Here is a 16,699-nt window from a genome sequence, read left to right on the forward strand (position 1 = left end):
TTGTAACTTGAGAATCTATTTGTAAAATAATAGCCTTCATGACCTGAAACTTCATTTATAATTTTGTTCGCGAATAGAGTGGGAAATGGGTCTGTTACTATCAATTTATTCAACCCACCATAGCTAACACATATGCAAAACTTAGTTGGGTCATGCTTTTTGGGTTGCATGATCATATGAGTTACCCATTTTAATGCTTCAATTTGGTAGATGATGCCAATAATAAGCATCCCCTCTATTTCTTTTTTGACAATGGGTTTATATTTATGAGCAAGCTTATAAGGTCTCTTTTTTATCACCTTAGCTCCAAGAAAGAGGTTAATCATCATCTCCCCAATTTTGTTTACAATTCCTTTCAAATATTTATAATAATGGGTGAACACATCTCGATATTCTTTGAGTAAATTGACAAATTCTACTATTTTCTTATCCAAACAATAGTCACCATGTCAGACGATCTTTGGTCAATCATCATTTGATATGTTGAATTCTCTTATTTTTATTTCCACATCCATCTATTCAGGAGCCTTTGACTCGTCGAGTCACTGGTATTCAAATATTATCTCTTGATATGCAAGTGGAAAGTATACTTTCCTAGGTTTCTTAATTTCATGCTTTTCAAGTTTGTAAACTGATTTTAATCTTTTGTGATTTCTGGATGATCCTTCTTCCAATAAAATCTTTAACTGACAACAAGAGCATATTCCATTTCTAACCAAATAGCCCTTTTATATTCCGATATGCACAAAACATAATTACAAGTCAATGAGATGTTGATTCTTGATTCTTGACTTAAATTTGTAGGTGATTCTTTCTTTTATAAACTCTTTTATCTATTAAGTTGCATCAAACAATTCTTGTTCCTTTGAGCAAAACTCAAAATCCTTAATGAAATTTTCTTTCAACTCTTTCAATTGTAGATATTTCCCTCAATCCTCTTCTAATTTATACCATTTTTTAGGAAAGTTGTCTAAAGTATTTGGAAACATGCAGGGCTAGACTCTCTAATCTCTATATTGAATTTTGCACCATTCTGACTCACAATTTTGTATATGAAGGACATGGTTCTATCTGAGACTAAAAATGGGTATATCTTCTTGTGCTAAAAGTTTACAATCTCCAAAACATTTAGTGAAGTATGCTTTTGCAGCTGTCCAAGTTTGGAGTCGAGATGAGTGGGCATCCCACAATCTTGTTTATTGACCTATAATATTTTATAGCAGGCTTTGCGTCGTCCCCTGATCTCCAATATATTTGGTTAATTTTTCAATATGGTTGACATGGGAGGCCCATTCCTTGAATCTAATCATACTGCTAGATTATTGTTTTAATTCAGTCAGTAACGGTGATGATGTTTCCCTACAATTTCTTTCTCTAAGTATAGGCACTTCTTTGATAGAATAATAGGTTCAAACTTTTATTGTCAGAATTGCTTCGATTTTCTAGCATTCGAGTTGCTTTTGATTCATAATTTTTTACTTTCCATTCATAGAGCTCTATATCATAATTCTAACTAATGGAAAGAGGTGATCTTGTTAAAACTTCTTTGAAGGCATGTTGGCTTATGGGGGCTTGACCCAGGTTCAGAGTTATTTAGAGAAACAAATCCCTACACTACTAGCCCTCTCGGCATCAGCTCGTGGAGTGTAGACTTAAGTCTCACCCGAATCAGTATGGGGGGATGCTGGAACCAAGTTTCCACACCCTTGAGATGGTTGTGATGTCGGTTTAGTCCAACTAGACCTGCCTTCGCGCAGGTCGCTTCGCGCTCTATTCTAACCTTTAGTACCTTAGCGATCTATTAAAATCGGCTTTTGTGCAGCCCTAACCAGGGTCTGAGATGCTTTCACGTTGCTAGGGCATCGATCTGTGATATTTCCCAACCTAGACTACATATCTTACTTATCTTATTATCAAATCTTAGCTATCTTTACGTAAACATATCTTCCTACTTGTGCTCACTTAATCAATATAGTTATACACATTCGTGCATCATATAAGTGTTAGAAGTGAAACTCATACCCAGCATAAACTGGGAAATAAAGACGCAGAATTGATAGAAACTTCTCTTTATTAATACTTCCAGATAAGTATAGAATCGACTCACCCTATGCGCTCAGTTGTAGGGGTCTGTACACTCAGCTGCAAACTACTAGGCCTTTGCACACTCAGCTACAGAGCCTCTACCTATGCTACAACCCAAAACTAGACTTTACACTTCAGATATGACTCAAATCTTCATCATTGATTGATTATGATTCCATTGTTATTACTACTTAGAGCTTTGCTCTATTTATACAATCCCATGGTCTGCGGACCATGGGTAGATATTATACAGATGACATTATATTAACAAAATAAGGGTGGACAACCCTGTGACTCTTTAACAACTACACACTCCGCGCCCACAAAATGTGGAGTCTTTACATTGGAATTACAAAATCGGACCAAAATCTGGGCTTTAAGCCCTAAACCTGCCCTTGGGGATCCCGCGCCCAACAGGCCCCCAACACAAACATTGTGACTCTCCCTCGAGTCACTTCGTAGGTGCGGAGATCTTAGCGTGAAGACCTCCCAACTCTGATTGGATTGCTGCAAGTTCGGCAGCACACTGAGTGGTTGCCTGTTGAACTTCCTCCATGCGTTGTAGGTGCTTTGAAAACTGCCTCTTTATTCCGAGCAGCAACCAACTGCTCCTTGAGCACCTTAGCCTGCTGCATCCTCACAAGCCTCTGTTTAAAGGAAAATGTTTGTGCAGTCCCTTCACATCGTGAATAGTGACTTTAATGGTCACTTTCTGATTGACCCGTGCACCAGCACAACTACCTTCGCATTGTTGCGAACCCTATGACACTTCGCTACTACACACAGTCCTAACATTGCGCAATTCCCGGGCAGAGTAGTTTATAGTCCTATGCCTCCTTTCAGATGCCTGGAACACTAAGAATGTTCTTCTGTCAGCTAGTCAGATGGCTGTGCCACCTATGTATGGCTTCAAATGACTGTCATTCACTTTTCCTGGGAAGGATTCTCCATTTAACTTTACCAATTGTGTTGCGCCACCGTCAGTAATCTTGTTAATAACATACGGCCCTAGCCAATGCATTCTGAGTTTCCTTGGGAATTTATTAAACTTACTTTCATACAACAACACCAAAAAATTCACCTTAAAGGTGTGCAACTTAATATGTCGATCATGCCATGCCTTTTCGCGCTGCTTTTGGACCTGCTGGTGAAATCCAACCAAAAATCATTCTTCTTTGAGCTCATCTAGCTGCGTGAGCCTCTCCTCTAGGGCTCTATGATCCGTCATACCTGTGAGCACTACTATGCATAGACGAGGCACGATGTATTACATAGGCATTACAGCTTCCATTGCATAGACAAGCCGAAAAGGTGTCTGTCTCATCAGTTTCTTGCATGTCATTCGATAAGCCCATAATACTGCAGGTATGTGTAGGTCCCAATCACTTCACTGCGTATTGCATACCTTGGTCAGCGTGGATTCCAGTACTTTGTTGAACGCTTTTGCGTAGAATGTTCTACATGATTTTTCTTCTTGCATAATGTCTTCCCATCATTAAGAGCCATCTGCACATTCACCCCCCCAACACATGCTTATTGACCAGGTATTTCAGCGCAGAGTACATGTTCATTCGCGCAGGTTGGGGCTCTTGTCCATAGGCCTGTGTCGACATGGCAAGATGCGTGCGTGGATCATTATACCCATCATACTTGTCTATTAGTCACATCTTAGACTTCCCAATGCGCTCTCTCATCATTCTCCTACATTCGCGCCAACCATCAAAGCTTCCCTTGTGCGTACCCCACCATCTTGCGAGAGTAGTGCGCAGTACCTAGTCCAAGGCCTGGAACTGTTGCTTATCTGGCACCTTTCCTTCAAATGCATCCAAGAAGGTATTTACCTCATTTAGGTGATCATAAGTAGGTAGATCTCTTACTTCTATTGACATGCAACGTAGCGACCTGGTCATCATATTGTAATTCAGTGTAGTTACCTCATGTAACTGATTCTGCCATCATTCTATTTCTTCATCACAATCCGAAGTACAGGAACTCTCATGATCCCATGTAATCCGCCCATTCGCGGTGTGATTTACCCAGTCTTGGTGTTGCGTTGTTATCTTATATATGCAGTCCAAATCATCATCACTTTCATAGTCGTGGACCAGCTCCGTATAGCGCGATCCTTCAGCAGGGTCCAGGGGTACAATTACGTGTAGTGACTTCTTCTCAAAAATAATCTTTCACCTCTTCCGATTGATTACCCCATTCATATTAGTGGCCCAGTCAATTCCTAAGAGTGCAGGGTAGGGATTGTTGTCATCAAAAATCTCTATCACTTCGAAATCTGCTAGTGTGCTCGCTCCCTCAATATCCAAAGTTATTCCCTGCAATCGCCCCATGGGTATTATTTTCTGCTAGTTCACCATCCTTAGCTAAATTGGAGACCATTGCAGTGCAAGTCTTCCCATTCACTCCCATGTCTATTTTGGTATAACATTCATGTCTGATCCCAAATCCAAGATGACTTGATCCATCTCATACTCTCTGATCTACGTGATAAGTCTCATTTCTCGTCCCGTCGTTGTTTTATGTTTTCTGATCTTCCAGACTACGCGCGGTTCACTTGGTGTGGTCCCGGAACATTTATTGATAAGTTCCTGTAACCCTTTCACAGCCCTACTATCGCGTAGTAACTTCATACATGTTTCAAGGAAGGTTGTCAGCATGGATGGGTCCATTTCTGGCTCTCGCTTATCTCTGCTTCCTGAAGTGGAGGCATCAGTGAAGCTCTTCTTAGCTTCCATGAAGGTTTCTCGAGCGCTCTCCAAATCAAACTCAAATTCTTTCATCGGAGCTTTATGAACCCAAGTACTACCTTCTGGCTATTTTCCTTTGTCATCTCCCATCGTGATTCCACTTCGGAGCACAATGTTTACATTCAGGTCTTCCTCGCATGGCTTAGACCTCATCATTTGCAGGTTCTGAGTTGGCGGAGGTGGTAGCGCTCCTTTTTTACGTATCCTAGCTATCAACGTAGGACAATCTTCTGTCTCATGATCAAATAATGTGCAATACTTGCACGATGGGCACGTTGGATCCATGCAATCATGGGCATAGTGTCCTGGCCCTTCGCAATTGTAGTAAATAAACTGTCCATGACCTCTTCCAGGTCCTCCTTCGCCTCGGCCTCGTCCGCGCCCCTGAAATCCTATCCGCGCCATTCCTGCATTTTGGTCAAGGGGCCGCGTTTCGACCTGAACTCTGTAGGTGGGATTTCTATCCATCATCAACTCATAACTTCTGCAAGTACACTCATCATGTTCCATCGACCTACAAAAGTTATAGAACAACTATTGCAAATTTTGCATATACTTCTATAACAAGTGGCAATTGTCTGTGGCATGTTTTCTTGCTATTTTACAAATAGCACACCACAAAGTAGGTGTCGTGTTAGGTCTTGCTTAAGCTTCTGGCCTTAAAGGCATCGGCCCTCCTCCTACAAGGTAATTCGTAAAAACCAGGCAGTGGTCTTTGTCATTACCCTAACTCTTGCATTTCACGCGCCACACTTCTTTGTACACTTCTGGTCGAACCGTTCTATCATGTTTCAGACTCTGCATCTCAAGGCACAAATTCTTCAGCTGCGCATGGATCTGTTGAACTCCTAGGTTAGGATCCTGTGTTGCGGTCTCATGTAGCCTCATAGAAATCTCTAAGGCCTCTACCTGAGTGGTTACCTTCTGTTGCGATAGCGCACTCCTTAAATGTGGTAGTAGCGGAGCTACAAACCACTCGCGATGTTGTCCATCCATCAGATTCATGTTGGCTTCATGGATTGTACATTTCAGCCTTTGATCTAGCTCCCAAGGAGTCTTGCATGGTAGCATCATGATCTCCTTGAATCCCACAATTGATTGTACTTTATATTTAGGCTTGCTAACTTCTCTATTTAGCGTTGTTTGGATATCCGCGACTCTCGCATTCGGGTTATCGTTGGAGTACTTAATATACCAGGTCAGCGCGCGATCCTGTAGAGTGCTAACTAGTGTCGCTTTCTTTATATGGTTATCTGTAACACCTTGCACTTGCCATACAGCCCTTACAACGAATTAGAATTGGTCCAGATCCTCATTTCCCGAACCTTTGAACATAGGCAACTCCACTATGTTTGCCATAATGAATCACGGTGGTGGTGGGGTTGGTACGGGTGAAGATGGAGGTGATGGCGGTGAAGCTGGTGGTGGTGGGGTTGGTATGGGTGAAGATGGAGGTGATGGCAGTGAAGTCGGTGGAGGTGGTATTCATGGAATTATTTGTCTTATCAGATGAATAGCACTTTGCGGAGAGACCTTCATGAGCTCTTCCTCATCCCCTCTTGGAGGTGAAATCAAGGGGCTATTTTCTGGACCTTTATTTCCTTCGTTCCTATAAACCTTTCCGCTTTGCATAGCTCCAAACATCAAGGTAACTGCATAACCCATTTTTCGCACAACAACATTTTAATCCACGTATTCAAAGGCTTTACGTACTTACCTCGCGTCCTTTGAGAGAGTGTTGCTCGGCCTCACTATAGCTGACTGAGGTGTCGACCGCGAACTCAGTAATGAATCCTCCTATGATCGAGCCAATGATCAACAGTGCACATGATCTTATCCTCCAATGCTTCCAACCATTGCACTAGCTCTAGGGTCCACACAATAGGACCGACAATCTTCCACCTTCCTTGGCTATCTGCTAGCTTCATGATCCACTCATACAGCTCAGTAGGGAAGGATGTGAAAAATATTTCGTGGATCTCTATATATAGGTAGCTATATAGCCACTCTTCTTTTGACAGTCGCGGGTTTGTGTTCTCCTGTGCTGCGAACTCATGAATTCTTTCGATTTCTTTCTTAGTTGGATTCCAATGAAACAACATCACACACCTCTCATGTAGATTCCTGCCCCAACAATGGAACCATTTGTTGGCTGATGGGGGCCTGACCCAGGTTCAGACTTATTTAGCCAAACAAATCCCTACACTATTGGCCCTTTCGACATCAGCCCGCAGAGTGCAGACTGAAGTCTCACCCAAAGCAGTATGGGGGGATGCTAGAACCAAGTTTCTGCACCCTTGATATGGTTGTGATGTCAGTTTAGTCCAAGCTTCACGCTCTATTCTAACCTTCAGTACCTTCGTGATCTGTTACAATTGGCTTTCGCGCAGCCCCAACCAGGGTCTGAGATGCTTTCACGCTACTAGGGCAGTGATCTGTGCTATTTCCCAAACTAGACTACGTATCTTACTTATATTATTATCATATATTAGTTATCTTCGTGTAAACATATCTTCATACTTGCGTTCACTTAATCAATACAATTATACACATTCACGCATCATATAAGTGTTAGAAGTGAAATTCATACCCAATATAACAGATGCATAAAACAGGAAATAAAGACGCAGAATTGATAGAAACTTCTCTTTATTAATACTTCTAGATAAGTACAGACTTGACTCACCCTGTGCACTTAGCTGCAGGGGTCCACACACTCAGCTGCAGACTACTAGGACTCTACGCACTCAGCTGCAAAGCCTCTACCTACACTATGACCCAAAACTATACTTTACACTTCAGATATCACTCAACTCTTCATCATTGATTGATTCTGCTTCCATTGTTATTACTACTTAGAGCTTCGCTCTATTTATACAATCCCATGGTCCGCGGATCATGGGTGAATCTTCTATAGCCGACATTATATTAACAAAATAAGGGTGGAAAACCCTATGACTCTTTAACAACTACGCACTCTGCGCCCACAAAATGCGGAGTCTTTACATTGGAATTACAAAATCAAACCAAAATTTGGGCTCTAAACCCCAAAAATGCCCTTGGGGGATCCCGCACCCAACAAAGCATTAGGTTCCACATTGTCCATTTCTTCATGTAGCACTTGATACAACCTTCTTGTTTCTAACTCTTCTTCACATGGTTCAGCCCATGGTTTTCCGTCACGGGGGTCTAAAGGAATGTTGATTTTCTTATCATTGCCATTTAGTTTGATTTTGTATTTTTCTAATGAAATGGTTTCTTTCATTCTTCGACCCCGTGGGATGTTGACTAGCATGAGATATTCAAATATACCATCGAATAAGTTGATGACCTCAAAGTTGACTATTCTTGAAATTTCCATGATTGAATTTTTTAATTGTCTTAATGTCCCAATGGGTTCAATAAATATTTGGTCATCAAGCCTTAAATACTTGGTCGTTCTATGTAGATTTGAGCTTCCCATACTAATCCATGTTTCATGAGGGATAATATAAACTTGTGACCCAAATTCAACAATGACTTGTCCTACCATATAACCATTTATTTCCAAATTTACTTGAAGATCATGATCTTCCAACAGTTTTCCTTGTGACAAATGATGTACATTTTTACATTTCTCCCTAATTTGGTTGCAGTATTTTAACATATTTAAAAGCTCCACTAGGAAACCATCTGAATTTTCTTCTTTTAAGAGCTCCAAAATTTATTCTACAATAACATGCTTCGAAAATCTCTGTTTATCGGCTTCTTTCATAAATAATTCAACTACTCTTGTCATTGTATAGTTTTTCATCTACATATCTAGATATGTAGTCGTGTTACTTGTTGTTTGGATGATTTTTTTATTATGACTCCTATTATCTCTTCTTTCCCCCAAACCTGTAACAACATAAATGTTTTTTGAGTTTATAATATCTTGCTTAGGGACAATTTGAAGTAAATTTGGAGTTCTTTTGTTTAATACATTTTCAATGATATTGGCGAAATATTCCAAGGAATGATCCCCCAAACGACACACATTACAAATGCATAGGTTGATCTTATATTTTAAAGGTAAATTAGGGGTTGTATGACCCTTTTGACCATAAGTAAAGCAATAAATCCTTCCTCAACCCCAAGTCCTCAACCTCTATTGTTATATCCTCCTCATTAGCCACCATATCCTCCTTAGACATTTCCTCTTCTGCCATGCATTATTGGCTCATTGTATTGATCCGATGTTTGTGTATGATAGACGTCGTGATAATTCAGATTACATTGCCCATTGAGTTGGAATTCTTGCATTGAATGGATATTGCCTTCATAGATGGCACACCATATTGGTTTAGAGTTACAAATATTATACTAACAATATTTAGTAGTATGATTCGATGCTATTTGGTATATATCGTGGTGTATATCAGCTTGTCCTCATTGAACATCTTGATCAAAATAATTGGAAAATTTATAACTATCCTTGGTGTGCCATTTAGTTTGAAAATTAGTGCACCATAAATTATTTCTCTAAAATATTGACACCATTAACAAATTTTTTAGTTGCTCAAATTTGTCTTCAAGCTTATTATTAGTCAATGAGTTATTCGATAATACTTCATCATCAGTTTCAATTCATTAGGCTGATTTGAGTGCTTCTTCACAAGTTTTGACTTCATGCATCCTCAATAGTCCACATATCTTTTGAAGCAGACTGTCGAGCCGTAAAAAGGGTCTTTTTCAGCTCTAATTACCTCACATTAACTTGTCAATCTAGGAACGATTTGTTATCTCAAAGAGTGTACTCAGCTTGAGGCTGTCATTTGTCAGAGTAATGCTAATAGTATAGCTCAAGAAAATACAAGAGTAAATGGATGCTTGAAAGAAAATCTACCTACAACAAAATACTTCAAAAACTAAATCATGCACTCAGAAAACTAAGCAATTTATCAGTCAAGGGTCCAGTAACAATAACTCATCCTTTGGAAACTGATGTAACTAAAAGTAATCAAGGAACAAATCATCAATTTGGGGACTAGACAACAAATACCAATTCCCACTACAGTTTCAGATCGTTCTGCATACCAAAGCAATAATAACGCAAATAACAAGAAATGGAACAACAACTTAGAAATGGATCAACAACTACAAGATGTAATAGCAACTAAGTCTGATGAACAGCAACACCTTAATCTGCAGGAACAAGTGCAGTAATCGTATCCTACAAAAATCGGATGGAAAACTTTACTTAAAGGATAAATCGGACAACAAATGGAAATGGAACGACAACTAATTACCAATGAAATATAGAACAGCACTTAGATTCAATTGTGAATATACAGTACCGAAATAAATATCACAAACACAACACACATAGATATTAAGAGAAACAGTAATCTGAATCTGATACCACAAATATTAATCTTAGTTAGAAAGGATAACGATCGCAATTCATAATGGAATAGTAATGTCAATTGAACAGCAATCATATGAAGTATAAACCATAGATGAATACAGTAATACCAACTTAAGAATATTACAACTCAGTTACTCTACAATTGAACAGCAATAGCATTCGGTATAGAATAGTAATGTTACATTAATGACTTAAGGGAACAGCAATACATTATAAAGTCAGAATGAACAATACGACTTTCCTGTTATAGAGACGATATTGTAAATAGAACAGAGCTGTGATATAAAATAACAAAACACACCATATTACTGATCAAAGCTGATAATGCAAACCACACACAAACTAAAGGTAATGGTACAGGAGGAAGTTTTCCACCAGGGCCAGGCCCTTAACCTCCATGGATACACCGCTTGAGATTATTCCAAGATCACAGATGGAACAACAACCAAATTTATATTAAAGCATTAAAACAGAGTTACAGTGGATCACTTCTCAACGAAAGTCCATGATCAAAGTTTCAAATACATAGCAAAGTTACATAAAAAAATTAACAGTCTCTCCTCTCCTCCCCTCCGAGCTAGCAGTGCTGCCCCTACTTATAACAGCTGAAGCGGATATATCAAGGATGCCAAAATAGTTAAAGCAGTGATCCCTGAGGATCAAAGGATCCTAATGGATTTGCCAAGCTGTTAATCCTCAGTTATCTGGTCATTTTCTTGCGCCAAGTCGATGTCTCCTTTTTCTTTCCTTGGCTGAGATGTTTTAATTTAGATTGTCTTGTTTGCATATGGTTCCCCGCCAAAGGGACAACGGTTAGCTTGGCCCTGTCTTTCTCTTTGGAGCGACAATATTTAGTTTTTCCCTTTTCCTGCATAAGAAATGGCAATTATTAGTGTTTTCATGTTACATATAAATCGTATAGATTTGTCATGATTTCCTATTATCTACCTAGTTCATGATGCAAAGATGTTACGAGTTCTAAAGAAAAGATGACAAAATAGTCAATAAAAACATACCTTCTTTAGTACTCCACACACCCCCCTGCTTACCCTTTTTCATGCCCTCATGAAAACATTAGTTGACATGTAAGGCAGTGAGAGAGTAGGTTGGAGATGGGATCTCATGTGGTGGCCTACAGTCATGATGCCTAACTAGGTATTCAAAAAGATGGCCTATCTGACCCTTAGGCATTTCATACAGGGCTTGGTATCCAGGTGCAGGGTGCCAAATAATCGGACTTCGAAACCTATATCCTAACCAAGATGGCCCTACCCTCAAGATAATTTCGCCATATAGGTTCAAACGATCGACGGCTAACTTAAAGTTTTCGTAATTAAATGGTTCCCTGAGTTGGATGTTCGGATTAGAGGTCTGATATCGAAATTTAGCAGCGCAATGGCAAGGACCTTAATGGTAAAGAAGTATTCTATTACTTGCCCATTGGTTGCTGTATGAATGGGTTTTAACGCGTCAATCATGCCCAGAGTCCTCATGAGGCTCCTGTGCTTGTTCCATAACTATAATGGATCTCTAGGCTCAGCTCTTACCCATAAGTCTAATATGTTTTCTTGTCTTTGGAAGGAATTATAGGCTTTAAGCCATTTGATTTGATTAACTCCAAATGAAATAAATGCCTGCAGTTAGATATCCCGAACGAAAGGGCCAGGGTTCTGCTTTATGTCCTGATCTAGCACAAGGTTATGTAGATAGAATTCACATACTAGTCTTTGAACCTTTACTCCATAGTGCTTACAACAATTTATAAAATCATCAATGGTATTAATTTGTATAGGGGCTCCAGCTTTGACGGCCTTAATTTTCAATTGCAAATATCATTCCATAAAAAACAAGGCATAATTCTTGGCAGGGGCTCTACATGTTAGGACGTCAGTGTACAAAGAGCATAAGGTATCCATCTGTCTGATAACTACATCTAATCTATGAGTTACCTTTGCGACTTTTTCTTGTTCTTTTCGCCATCCTTCAAAGGCCTGGCTTTTAGATAAATTAGCATTCCTTTGCTGTTGTTGTAACTCTTCATACCTTTCTCGAGCAACTGTTTGTTCTGTGAGTTTTTCTACTACTTGTTGAGCTTGCATCAACTCCTCTCGTAGGGTTACTGTCCTCGGATCACTGTCCCATGTAGTAGTGTCCAGTGGAAGATTTACTTGAATCTTCTTATTGCGTCGCCTTGTGTTTATAGTCTATATCCCTTCAGAGGATGATGCCTTTGTCTGAACTTCCTTGTCACATGCCAGTATATCGTCTGTTTGCACTTCAACATGAACAACAGTGGATTGTTGTTCCTTTTGCTTTTGAACAACAGTCTGCACTTTAACAAGAGTTTGAACAACAGACTGTTCTTCAACAGCGGTTTGAACAACAGACTGTTCTTCGACAGGGTTTTGAACAACAAGCTGAACAGGGGTCCTTCGAACCTTTTTCTTGGGGGTCTCACTGGAGTGGCTGCATGTCTTCCTCCTGAAGTTCTCTTTGCTCTCTTTCGTATTCTCAAAACCCTAATTTGCTATCGAAGTCGAGCTATCACATTCAGTAATCTTTGTTGTTCTTTCCGTAGTCGTTTAATTTCTTCTATTTCCTTAGAAGGAATAGCTATCTATTTACTTGGGCCTGGACTATTATTTTGGCCAACTCCCTGGTTTTCTTCTTGGGGTGCCCCTTCGTTGTTTTGTTCAGGTTGCTCAGGAGTAGAAACCCTAGCTAGTTCTGTTACTTCCTGGGTAACTTCCTTGTCCATCCCTTCTTCTACATGCAATTCTTCTGGTGTAGTCTCGCTGGGAGTGGATTGTTCCCCTTCTATGTCTTCATCATTTCCTTCTCATGTCATGCTTACATCATGAACAAAATGATTCTCTTCGTTTTCCTCCTCGTCGCGCAATTCTTCGTGTTCGTTTTTATCCTGAGCAGAATGCTCTTTTGGTTCTTCCTCAATCTGGAGGCCTAGCAGGCTAAGAGGTTGGGCATATTCACCCATATTGGCTAGAATTTTGGCCAATTCATCCTCCTACAATGGATTCTGCAATGGACTCTCTTCGTGTTGCTCTGTCTCTGGCTCGACCTGCTCAGGTTTCTCGGTCACCTCGTCTGTTTCTCCTTCCTCATTTCCTCCCAATTCTTTCTCATTCTCTTATCCTTCCAATTGCGAGGGTTTCTCGTCCCCTGAGTCATCTATCTCCACAGGTTGGCTGGTACTCCCTTGGGGATTTTCCAACCTCCCTCTAATTCATGCTAATCTAACTGATTTTCTCTGTTTTTATGGTCTATTTGGTGAACTGGAAGTATGTTTGCGTTTTGGGGCTGGCGGAGTCAGTGCCCCATCTATTGTAGCAATTAGCTCTTCCTAGCTACTCTATTGCTGAGCCAGACTGTGACTAAATATCAATCGTATCAATCCATGGTGACTTACTACCGATTCCACATGTTGTGACTTTTTCATGCTTCGGGCAACATCATGAAGTAACGAATTTAAAAATGCAGGTAGGTTCACGGAGCATTTCTCTTTTAATATATCTAAGAGTTTAAGGTGTCGTGGTCTTACCACATCTTTCCTACCTTCATAGGTGATGTAGCTCTGGATGATCCTCACCAATTTTTCCCATGGCTCTCCTAATGCTACTGGTAGGACTCCCTTTCTTCTGACTGTCAGGTTCTGGCCTTCATCCTGGAAGATCTTCATGATCTTTTGCAGTCTCTCCTTCTTTAGAGTCCACACAGGTCCAGTGGCTGGCAATCCCAAGACCTCTGTAATTACGTCATCGGTAACTACTATGTGTTTTCCCCTTACTGTGGAGTGGTATTCTTGCAATTTTTGCAAGAATTCTATTGCCACGGTCTCGTTGGATTCCTGTAAGTGATTAAGATAGACTAACCATCCTGCCCTTGCCAGGATTTCCCGTGTAGCGTCAAAAATTGTCAATACTTGTGGTTCTCTTCGAATTGACCTTCCTCCCATGATTTAGCTTACTGTAAAAACATAGAGATGCTAATGGAACAGTGGGTTGTTCAAACTGTTAGAAACACATAGAAAATAACAAAATTTCAAGTCTCGTTCAAATCTTACTAATTGTTGCAGACGAAAATATCTTAGGAACAGCAAGGCATGCAAATTGAAAAACGAGATACCGTTAAGCCTTGCTATTCCCGAGTAAGAGTTTGCCGAATAATAGCTTGACATATATGTCAGCAAATTATGAAGTCAGCCCCCCTCAAAAATGTGATAGGCCATCCTCGCCCATCCAATGAAGGAGCGGCCGGCCGATCTGTTCTGGTACAGGGTCATAAAGGAACAACGTATGCGAAAATGCCATGTTTACAAAAGGGAGCAGGTTACCGAAATCGAGGTATATAATAGGATCACTCAATAAATAAGAAAATTTGGTTACATGATGCGAGGCTGGGAGGATAGGACAGTTGACGTGCACAACGAGTGTAATGTGATCATTGTCTACTTTTCCCGTCATGATTGGTTATGATGGATTTTCATGTGTTTAATGGTTCGGGAAAGTGATATGCATAATATTATTTGATAGATTACAAAGGTATAAGATAGAGAAGGGTATTAATGATTACTATTGGTGTATAAGAAACGTGACTTCAATACCATTAACAGAGCTCTGCTGCCGACAGGTGTCCATAACCTTGGCAGAGTTGTTTGTTTCACCCATGGAACCATGATCCTTTGTGTATGCCTAGGAAGTATTGTTCAGTGTCAAAATGGAGGTCATTATGTTGGCTTGGTAACCAGTTGAATCATAATTCCATTCACCTGGAAGGAGTGAAAGGTGGGTAGGTTGGCTCGTGATGAGACCTCCTGCTCCAAGGACTCTTTATTTTTTCTAATGTGCCTCTTCGACCATGTCCCTAGTGTGGTGGCCATAGTGGGAATGCCACTTCACTTTCTTCCTTATGATCATGGTAGGCTGGCTCTTGATGAGACCCCCTATCCTGCATTTGACAATTCAAAACATTCTTCTTTTTTCTTTTTTCTTTTTTTATAAAATTCTTTCCCATTTATACACAAAGGGTGGTTCGGCCCTCCTTAAGAGTAGGAATGGTGGAAGAAGTCTTATCATCTCAATAGAAAAAAATATAAACCCTTTGTTCTTATTCCTTAATAATTATCAAAGAAGATTATGGGAAATTAAAAAGAATCAGCATGAAAAAGATGACCAATCATGTCAGTGTTAGTAGGGTAATGATAGCAAAAGTGATGAATAATTGTGTCCTTTCTTTGTTCCTGTTTACCAATTCACAGCAATTTCTTATAAAAGTAGCGATTTTATATAATTTCCTAATTTCAGTATTCTCTAGCTTTGTATCCATTGCATGAGTGTATAGTTGTGCTCCAAAAGACCTGAAACAAGAGGAAGAACAGGTATCTTTATGCATAAGTAAAAGGAATACGAAAATGTTCTCGTTTGAAAAAGGAAGGGCAAAGGAATAAAAGTGTTGTTCCTTTGAAAAAGGAGCAGCAAAACACAAAAGTGTCGTTCCTTTGGAAAAAAAGGACAGCAAAAACCAAACATGTCATTCCTTTAGAAAAGAAACAACAGAAAACCAAAAGTTTCATTCCTTTGGAAAAGGAAGAGCAGAAACGCAAGTGCTAAAAGGTGTTGTTCCTTTGGAAAAGGAACAACAAAAACGCAAATGTTGTTCCTTTGTAAAAGGAATAGGAAAAATCAAAAGTGTTGTTCCTTTGAAAAAGGAACAGCAGAAAAATCAAATGCCTTTCCTTTGGAAAAGGAACAACAAAAAATCAAAAGTGTTGTTCCTTTGGAAAAGGAATAGCAGAAAACCCAAATGTTGTTCCTTTGGAAAAGGAACAGGAAAAAATCAAAAGTGTTATTCCTTTGGAAAAGGAAAAGCAGAAAACTCAAATGCCATTCCTTGAAAAAGGAACAACAAAAAATAAAAAGTATTGTTCCTTTAGAAAAGGAACAACAAAAAACTCAAATGTCGTTCCTTTGGAAAAGGAACAACAAAAAATCAAAAGTGTTGTTCCTTTAGAAAAGGAACAACAGAAAACTCAAATGTCGTTCCTTTGGAAAAGGAACAGCAAAATGAAAATGAAAAAGAACGGTTGAAACAAAAGGTGTTGTTCTTTTAAAAAAGGAACAGTGACAAAAGTGTACACAAATGTTGTCCCTTCAGAAAAGGAACAACAAAACAACAACATTGTTTCCTCTAAAAAGGAGCAGCAAAAAAAAATGAAAATAGAAACAAATATATTCAGAAACTGATTTAAAAAAACAAAGAAATTATGTACAGAGTGTAAAAACAGGTGAATCACTTAATGAGTCATGGGTGAGGAAGATTGCTCTTCCTCCTGCAGAATTTGTATATCGGAGTCCTCGCGTAGTTGCTGGCAGAAGGATTCCCGACTAAGTAGTTTGCGGTATAATCAAACTCGATGGCCATTTACTTTAAAGTTATGTCCAGATCCATC

Source organism: Pinus tabuliformis, chromosome 5_2 (assembly GCF_031772625.1).
Source record: "Pinus tabuliformis cultivar Carrire ecotype Pingquan chromosome 5_2, CPIR1, whole genome shotgun sequence".
NCBI lineage: Eukaryota > Viridiplantae > Streptophyta > Pinopsida > Pinales > Pinaceae > Pinus > Pinus tabuliformis.